This window comes from Alosa sapidissima, chromosome 8, assembly GCF_018492685.1.
Source record: "Alosa sapidissima isolate fAloSap1 chromosome 8, fAloSap1.pri, whole genome shotgun sequence".
Classification (NCBI taxonomy): Eukaryota; Metazoa; Chordata; class Actinopteri; order Clupeiformes; family Clupeidae; genus Alosa; species Alosa sapidissima.
In genome coordinates, this window is record NC_055964.1 from 15,493,856 (window position 1) to 15,503,784 (window position 9,929).

Genomic DNA, 9,929 nt, shown 5'->3' on the forward strand with positions numbered 1-9,929 from the left:
TCTCCGCTATGGGCTATACAGAGATTAATAGAGAGCTTTCATACCATGTTATTTAATCTATAATGTATTTGAACATACACGCCATAAAGCACTTTCAAGCACACAATACACACATACACATACACACACACACTCACTCACACACACACTCTCTCTCTCTCTCTCTCTCTCTCTCTGACTGATTTATGACTGCTATTTATATTCTATCTTTGAATATACCGACAACAAAATTGTCCAAACAGTAATCAAGCTTCCTTGTGTATAAACACAGAAAATTAGAGCTCTTTGTGTTAATTGGTGTTGAACCTCTATCCATCACTTGTGAAGAAGTAAAACAACACTAACACATCCCCATGGCACCTCACTAAAAGCCCAGTACTGCCAAGAAGGTCTCAGCAGCTCAGGACACTGTTACTTACACGTTCTATTCCCCACAGATACTCTCCAACCCAATACCCTCTTCACTGGCCATGTTATTAGGGGCTGTTACTAAAATACACCCCTCTGATTAAATGTGTGCCTGTGCCCTGTGGCTATAATGTCATGGGTCAACGTGCTAAAAGTTGAAGCCTCCGCAGTGCCTGGAGCCTCAGTGCACCACAGGAAAACTGCGACCAGAATAATTACCTGCAGTGCCTGGGCAAACGACTCCTCCTGGCTCCCCCTTGACTTTTGGCAGATTGAAATTCTTCTGTTGGGACTCTTTCTGAAATGATACCGGCAGTATTTCTGATTAAGTTGAGGAAGTTATTGAACATGTGAGGCCTCAAACTGAGTGAATTAATTGAGAGCAGGTCTGTTAATGTCTCTAGTATTAAGATTAGCTGTCGCGTTCACTAGGTGTAAGGCATATTAATTAGCAGAAAACTGTTCAGTTTGAATTGTGTGTAATGTCTGAATTCTGAGTTATTTTTCAATAACTGATTACTGAACCCACTGTGAGGGTTTCTATTGCTGTACCTGGCTTGACTCCTCAAGTTGTATTATATATATGGTTTGTTATAAGTTGTTCCTTATCTAATTTACCTAACAGTGAAATGGCTTATGGCCTATTACATAATATCCACATAAGATAGATAGATATATAGATAGATTACTTTATTAATCCCCAAAGGGAAATTATGGTGTTACAGCAGCAATTAATAATATAAACATATATCACACATATACATACATACATACAAGTTAAAATTGTCTCTTAGCTTAATAACATAATGGATTCCTAGGTAGATAGATAGAATTATATGGATTATATACTTTCAGGTGTGTTTTGTAACCAGATACAGCTGGCCCGGATGAAAAGCTCTCAAGATAAGCTACCAATAATGCATCAAGCATTCAGTTTGAACTGTAAGGTGATGCCAAACATTGGGCCCGCATCCAAACTGGGCTGAAGCCAGGGGAAGGTTAGGGTAGGGTAGCTCTTGAGAGCGTACTGGCAGATGCGTTTACTCTCTCTCTATCTCTCTCTCTCTGTCTCTGTATACGAGGACCACCTGATACACCGCAAGGCCCACTCCGAGGGGAATGAGAGGCCATATCAGCTGACCTGCACTCACAGGTCGTCCCAGCCGGCCAGAGGAGACGCCGCTGACACGACCACTCACCGCACCGTTGGGGACGGTAACACTGCACTGGAGGCCAGCCTCGACAAGCCTATTGTCTCACGCAGGGATACTGGAAGGATTTGACTATGGTGTCATGGACATCTAAAACATTATCATCAAATGCCGTGTCAACATTGAAAAAAATATAAATACATATTGCATGTGCAATCATGCTGCCCTAAACCCCATACACGCATGATGAATGCAGAGCCCTATAAATATTCAGAAGACATTTGGGGGTTTTTTTCATTCAGTTTGGAAGGCTTGTGAGGGGGTGAACCGAGTTCAGCTTCAGTCACTCATTTGCTCAGCGTGAGTGGAATCAAGGGCTTAAGGAGTAATGAAAACCCAGGCAGGGCACTCAAACGCTCAATTTGTATTAAATCTGTCCACATTATCTCCGCTTTTTGTGTACTGATAGACCTGCTTGTGTGCTGGCTGTCGCTCTAGGGTGTTTGCTTGCGAGTAGTAGGGGAGGGGAGGTGGAGAGCACACACATAGCCGCTGGATAAAGCCCTCACCCTAAAACAAAAACTAAAGATGCATTTGGACTCTACATCATGTTCCCACCAGAGAAAATAAAACTGTTAAAATGTATGTTCAGTGTGATAGCTCTTTATGTCAGACTACATGGTCTGGAGAACATGAAGTATAAGTATAAGTAAGCATATATACTCTTTTGATCCTGTGAGGGAAATTTGGTCTCTGCATTTATCCCAATCCGTGAATTAGTGAAACACACAGTGAAGCAAAGCACACACTAATCCCGGCGCAGTGAGCTGCCTGCAACAACAGCGGCGCTCGGGGAGCAGTGAGGGGTTAGGTGCCTTGCTCAAAGGGCACTTCAGCCGTGCCTACTGGTCAGGGTTCGAACCGGCAACCCTCTGGGTACAAGTCCGAAGCGCTAACCAGTAGGCCACGGCTGCCCTTGAAATGAAAAACTATTAATAATGACATAAAGATAGGGTTCGGAGTCTATATTGAGCTGGTCTATCTGCATTTCTGCTGTATCACTGAAAGTTACTGGCCCACTGGTGATTTAATTCCCATTGATGTTGCTGAAACATCCGGAACAGCAGTAACATGAGAAAACAGCTGAAACCATGGTCGAATAATCAATGGCTGAATGTTCCCTGTCAACACAGATAAATTTGTGGTGCCACATGATCCATTTGTGTGTGTTTGTATGTGTGTGTGTGTGTGTGTGTGTGTGTGTGTGTGTGTGTGTCGCATGTATGTGTGCGTGCGTGTATGAGTGTCCTCAAAGTTTCTAAAGGGATAAAATATCACCACCATGCTCCAATTCATTCAAATCACATGAGAGCTATTGATTCCCCCAAAAGAAATTTTGCCAATTTAAAACGGAGTTGACAGAATGGAGCCAGATCATGGTCAGCCTGATTAAATATGTTCCCCCTGTGAGGCCTCCGCTGTAATTTACACTTATGAATTGCTAAGGGATTCTGTTCGCTCAGCAGAAACATTGCAGAAAGCTGTGTTCCACAACCAGCTTGATAAATTTCTTTACCATGAAAAATACACACACATATTTCTTTCTTTTTTTGTTCCCCCTGCTGCTGTCTGTGCTTGTGAGCCTCACTACTTCCTCTCCTCTTCCCCTCTGTGACCAAAAATGATTCAGGGTCTTCATTCTGGGAGGACAGGAGCCGATCCGCTGTGGTGACGGCGTGGGGGTTTTCTCCATCAGATGAAAAGGGGAAAACAGAATTGAAGACTCCCAAGGCTTGGTCCATCAGTAAGTACTGTGTGTGTGCCGATTTAACAGGAGAGATTTCCATCTCCACTAAAAGGAGATGCTGCCATTTAAAGGTCAGAAGATTGTTTTGAAAGGCCGATGGCTTTAGACAAAGCAGAAAGGCCAGGTGAGCCTCTAGCCCAGACAGTCAACACTACAGTCCCTGTTACTTCAGCATCTTGGTACTGAAATCCAGTGACAACCCTTTTTTGATACATGTTGCTAGTATCAAAATTCAAAATTAACATATTTTACATTCTTTTTCAACATTTGATATGTTGTCTGTGTCATTTTTGCCACTAAATATGAGTTTAAGAGTTTGCAGATTATTACATTCTGTTTTTATTCACATTTTACACAACGTCACAACTTTTTCTGTTTTGGGGTTGTTGTATATACAGAATATGCATCATGGCTGATGTTTAGCTTTCAGTCATATTACTCACAGCACATAGAGAGCTTCCCCTTATTACATGTAGCCGGCAGGACTCCTCTGGCAAAGTGACAGAATTGGGTTTAACAAACCCCTCTGATAACACACTTCTCTATCCAAACAAGATGAGAGTCTGTCTTCTACGTTTCATGTTCCGGCAAACATGCAAATATTTGCTTAGAAGTTCTGTTTTGAAGATTCCGACAGAGCTAGTAGTTCATTCACTTTCCAAAGGGCTAATTATGATTCTGCTGAAGATGATAGACAAAACCTACAAATACTGTTACTCATACAGTACATTGTACAATGTATCATACGTTTCTTCACAACACCTACAGTAGTTAGTATTTCACCAATGACCTCACAGGTATGTCACTGAGTAGATATTTTGGTCTTGCTCCCCATCACACTGTAATACCTTTATGTCATATCTGAGTATCAGCAGAACAGAAAAGCAAAACAGAAAACTAAAAATCTTGATAAAACAATATATTTGTTTTATAAACGACCACTGTTGCTAGGCCTGTGTTAGGTTTACATACAAATCCATTCTAAACCATCCTGATAACGCTCGTAATCCTTGTGAATGCCTTTGCAATGTGCGGTACGTTTTATCACTGGTTCTGTGTTTTTTTTTATAATAGGACTCAGGTGGTGGAGGAGGTGCTTTTAGCAGACATCGGACTGTGGAAACGTTCCATTAGTAGATAAGGCGAAGCTTTTCCCTCTCTGTCACATCCGCACAAAATCAAGTCGATCTGCATCCCTTACCCGTAATGTTCTACATGTCACTTGGCCCTGAAGTCTCTCATGCGAGTGGCCTTTGGATGCACCCTGCCAGAGTACTATTGATTTCTTTATTGAGTGGGAGGCATGAGTTAGTGTACTGCTATTATGACTTAGCTTCCTCTGGCTTCGACAGTTGTTTTCCTATCCCAAACTTCTTGTCTTCTGTCCCGATTCCTGCCCTCAGCAGATAAGCACCCGCAGAACGTGCACCCGCAGAACGCGTGTGTGTGAGGGGGGGGGGGGGGGTGGGGGGGTGCAGAGTGTGGACAGCAGAACTGCTGAAGCGATGACTTAAATGAATGAACTCGCTCTTAATCTTGTCATCATTCGCATTGCATTAAGCCGGACCTGGTCCCTCCTTAAACAGCGGCTGATTTATCATCCCAGAGGATTCTGCTGAGCGTCACCACGGGCCCAAGAGAGGAAGTGGGGGGGTTGGGGTTACGGCCCAGAGCAGCCCAACACAATGTGTGTGTGTGTGTGGGGGGGGTGTAATGAATGAGACGGGGCTGAAGAGGCACTTTATTTGGAGGCAGACGATTCCATTACACATATCTGAGATCAATCAGTGCACTGGGCACGGGCCCATCTCAAACAGCAGCGGAATCATTAATCGCTTAGCCCGGGATAAATTACATTTTAAGCGCATTATGCAGACAAATTGGATGCTGCTTATCTCGCCCCAGCATCGCTGGACCAGGCTGGTGAGGCCCTGGCACTGGCTAATTCCAAACAGGTGGGAGTGTCTCGCTCAATAACGGGAGAAATGTGTGCTACAAAATGCATTTTGATCTTCCCTTTGAAGTGGATGGGAAACACGTTCTACATGGGTTTGGATTGATGTTCAGTCCAGCAGTCTTCGCGCTGAGATCTTTTTACAGTGCCGCAGTCGATGTCAGCAACCCCAGAAAGGGTATTTTTCCAGCGGATCTGCAGACGTGGGTTATTTCATTGTCAGTCTGCCCTATAATCCTTCGTCATGCTGGGTTAGGGTTTAGCGGTGCTATTGACTGGCCACACACACACACACACACACACACACACACACACACACAAACACCATCGGCAGCACATCTCCATTTCCCAGATTGCGCCTCTCATCTCTGCAGTTTACTCCAGATGAACCCCAATGATGAAACATCAGTAGTCCCCCAGTAAAGGCAGGCAGGCAGGCAGGCGCTTGCACTCATTTACTTTTCTCTTTCCAAGGCAACCTGTGTGCTATTCCTAACTCTATTAGCAAGTCAGTCTTCAAGCGCCAACCTGAGCCACAGAAGCACAGTAGTAGTCAAGAAATGAATGATGAATGAGAATGATGGAGCCCACAGGAAGGCCAAATGAATCTGCATCTGTTGCAGCCCCCTTTTACCGATTCTGGTCGAGGTTTTTGCCAAAGTGCAGCAGCCTGTTCAGAGCCCTGAGGGACCGTTACCCACAACTCCCCTCCACAGGCTCTCGGCAGTCGGCATTGCACCAGTTGGCATTTAGTCGTTCCGACCATCCCCGCACGTCTCCCTCCTGCGATCCGATAATTGTGTTAAACTTTAATGATGAGCCATGCGTGGAATATATCTGAAGGGCACTACTGGTGTGGTGCTCCACTGCCGGGGCCTCGGTCTGAACTGCATAATGTATGCATGGCTGCGTGGTGCCGATTGCAGAGCGAGTGGCTACAGCACAGTGTGCCGGGGAGAAAAGAGAAAGAGATTTATGTATCATCTGTCTCTCTCTCTCTCTTTCTGGTGTCCATGTGCTGGAGACCCTGCGACGCCTGCCTGCCTGCCTGCCTGCCTGCATGACTTTGAGGTTTTTCTTCCTCTGTGGTACGCCACTGGTCTGTGAGGACACCAGGCAAAGCAAGACATTCTGCAACCAAACAAGGACTGCACTGCATACAGAGTCCAAGAAGTTTTGATGGCCTAAGGCACTTTTTCTGTTTACTTTTTTGCGCCATCGATTCCCTTTCCCACAACCTGCTTTTGCCATTGTTACCTGAATGTAGGAGCTGAAGGCACCACATGTTTCAGTGTGGTACGGGGTCCCTCGCTACCAGCCATGCCTTCATTGTTATAATGTCACTCTTCATACCAGGGGTGGGGGAAACAATGTGGTCGGCGTTGGCAGAATAATTGCGCTTAACTCAGCTTTCTCGGAAATGAGGCATTGTCGATTCCAATTAATTTCTAGATTGTCCCAGAGTCATTGTCAGTCACAGGGAGGGGGAAAAAAACAAACTTTGTGTGCCTGCATTCATATGCATGCAGGCACACATAGCTAGCATGCTTGAAATTGATTCCTTGCTTTAAGGTTCCAATTTTATTTTACATGGCTGCGGTAGAGAAAATACATGCAGCTTGGAGTCCCCAGCAGTAAAGGGATCAAGTGGGTGGCATACGTAATGTCACCTTGAAGAAGAACACCTAAACAATCATTTACAAAGGATTTTTATAAACGCTTTCCCCTCATGCATTTGAGGGCAGGGGACACACATGAAAAGAATGCAATTAAACATTAAAGGATTTTATGTGCAGATGAGGGGACAGGCTTCTATTATTTGCTGCTCTGATGGGTTGGGTGGGGGGTGTTTGCTGCTGAGCCTGGACAAAACTCTCCCCTAATAATTAAGCAGGAGGGACAAAATGGCTTTTCAGTTATCTAGGGGGGTAATGGTGCACGGAGGGGGCATCTTTTCACCGTCTGACTCTCTGTGGCTGTGTGCTCACTGCCAAACACAGCCCTCATGCATCCAAGATTCGCTCCACACAGAGCTGGGAAACAGTAATTACTCCTTCTGAATTACTTCTGTGGGATCATATCGATTTTTTTCTTCCTCTGTCTCTTCGCCTATTTTACACTGACATAGAGGGGATGGGGGTAGGGGGACTTCCCAGTATTTCAGAGTTATTTTCTCCAGGAATGCCAGACAATACGTCCACAAAAGATAACAGCAGAATGGGGCGGTAAACAGGTCACGTGACAATTATTTATTTTAAGTCTCCAGACAAACGTTCATAAGAGTGATGCTAAACGAACACGGTTCCAATGACAAAGACTGATGGATTGTAAGTAAAGTTACTTCGAATTGTTTTATTTCTCTGGCTCGTTGTGCAAAGCAATCAATTAATTTCAAAGCTATCGCTACTTGTGTAGAAAGTAGCTTGTCTAGCAGTCTACTGGAAGGACAGGAACAGGACGGCACATTACCCTGCCAAGATGTCATTAACCTCAGCTCAACGAAGCCGGTGTTACATGGCAACTGGCACCCATGTTAACTGGCTGCGTTGGTGACGTTTCACGAGTGATGACGTTTCTTTGACAGATGTGGCCGCTTGCAAAATTGTCTGTAGTACACTACATGCACTGGACCATGAATATGCCACCAAAAACATAAATACAAATAGCCTAATAATAACTCATGGGTATCGAACCTGCTTCCTAAATGAAACCACTTAAGCTACATGCAGGGGCGCCTTAATACCACCTGAGGCCCCTGGGCTATATGTATATATATATAAGCCCCCACCCCCCAAACCGCAAATACTAATTATGATACCCGGCCCGCGATCGATCTGACCCGCCTATTTACATAACGTGCGCTTTTGGTTGATATAGCCTAACATGCAGTGTAGCCTATCATTATTGAGCCTATGTAAAACATTAACATAAACAGGAACAGAAAGCCCTTAATCACGTCAGCCTACCCATGACATCACTTATCAAAAAGGTTAGCCTACTGCACGAAAACAACAGCGTTGAACTTTTACAACACTATATAGCAGTAGACTCCGGACAGACTCCGCCTTCAAACTGGCAAATCCGTGTAACTGTCACCTCTGTTTTACTGTCGTGATGGAGACATTGACCCGGATCAGACAAGCACGAATTTTTAGTTCTACGATTTCGTCGACTGCCTTACCGCTGCCAGAGCTGAGTTAGACATTAACGGAGGCGGTTGGTGAACACGAGAGCTAGTGAAAAGAAGAGTTCGTTTGATTTGTTTCAGGTAAGCCTATTTGCTTCAACTATATTAGAATGAAATACATTATTTTTGCTTTCATATAATGTTAATGGATCATTTTGACATTTACGCAACTTTAAACTGGTCTTGGACAATTAGCTAACGTTAGCTTTTGGGGTAACCAAGGGTTAATGAAATGTTCATTTTATCCATGTACAAATTAATTTAGCAACGCTTTTTATCCGAAGCGACTTAATTTGGTCAATTTACTTGTTACTTCAGGGCTCTCCCTTAGAGCAACGTAGACCCACAATTTCCTTACGATTCACGATTCCACGATTCACGATTCCTTAACCGCTACTGCATCCTCTGTAAGCCAGAAAATAATTGAGATGTGTTCTATGTAGTGAGATACGTGTTTGTATGTTAAAATAATGATTTTATACAGTTAGACGTGTATCCAAGTATCAAAAGAATCATGCCTTCTCCCTCCGCCCCGTCTCTTCAGCCCCAGGACCGAGGCGTTCAGGTGGCGTGACTGGCGTGCCCTGTCTGCAATCCTCCCTTTCAGTAAGGTAAGTAGTCTTGTAGCACTGTTTAGCCTATGTTTCTGACATTTAAAACTCAAAAACCAAAATATATTACACAAAGGTGTTATCAGGGATTAAAATTCTCGTTTGTACGACGGACAATCGTCATTTGGAAATTCGAGTCCCTGGTGGTGCACTCATAATCAAAGATAACTGTCTCTCTAAAAGCTGAATGTGGAACGCTGTTTTTTTTTTTTTTTTGCTTAAATTGTTTGAACAGGGATAGAAATAGACATTCCACTTTGTCTTCAAATTTGTACCCTCCATTTTCACATTTTTTAAATTTTCTTGTTCCAAGACTAAGACTGTACAGGAAGCATTAGCCAAGGATTGTCATGTGTGCTGATTGCCTTTATTGTCTCAACAGGGGCAGTAAGGACAAGATCCACCCACCACCCAGTGCATGCTACATATGTGTGTGTAATAAATTGAGAGGGAAAGTGTGTGTGATAAATGAAATTTAATAAAGTAAGTAAAATTTTGAATTTGTGCTTCTTTTCTCAAATACATTAGTACAAGGTTTTGATTTTTAGATCATTTATTCCAAGATGTTGATAATTTAACAGTCAATATACATGATCAAACTACTGGCTACTGAGTTCAACTAGGGGTATTGGATGTTACTGTTTAAAAAGCTTTATTAGTAATCCTTTATACATTTGACAATCTTAACTTTCTAAAATTCTAAACAAATACTGTAACTCCTTGATTTGTTAGTGACATTGACTATATAGTACAAATGGGTGCCAGACGTAAAATGAGCTGGTCCGCATTTGGCCCAAATAAGGGCCGCAAT

At 43.5% G+C, this 9,929-nt stretch overlaps 1 long non-coding RNA gene across 1 annotated transcript; it reads left to right on the top strand.

Annotated features, from left to right (window-relative positions):
* Positions 1 to 8,469: 8,469 nt before the first annotated feature.
* On the top strand, positions 8,470 to 9,618 carry LOC121715895. Its single transcript, XR_006033703.1, has 3 exons — positions 8,470 to 8,588; positions 9,052 to 9,118; positions 9,501 to 9,618. It is a non-coding gene; the product is annotated as an uncharacterized LOC121715895 (long non-coding RNA).
* Positions 9,619 to 9,929: the final 311 nt, after the last annotated feature.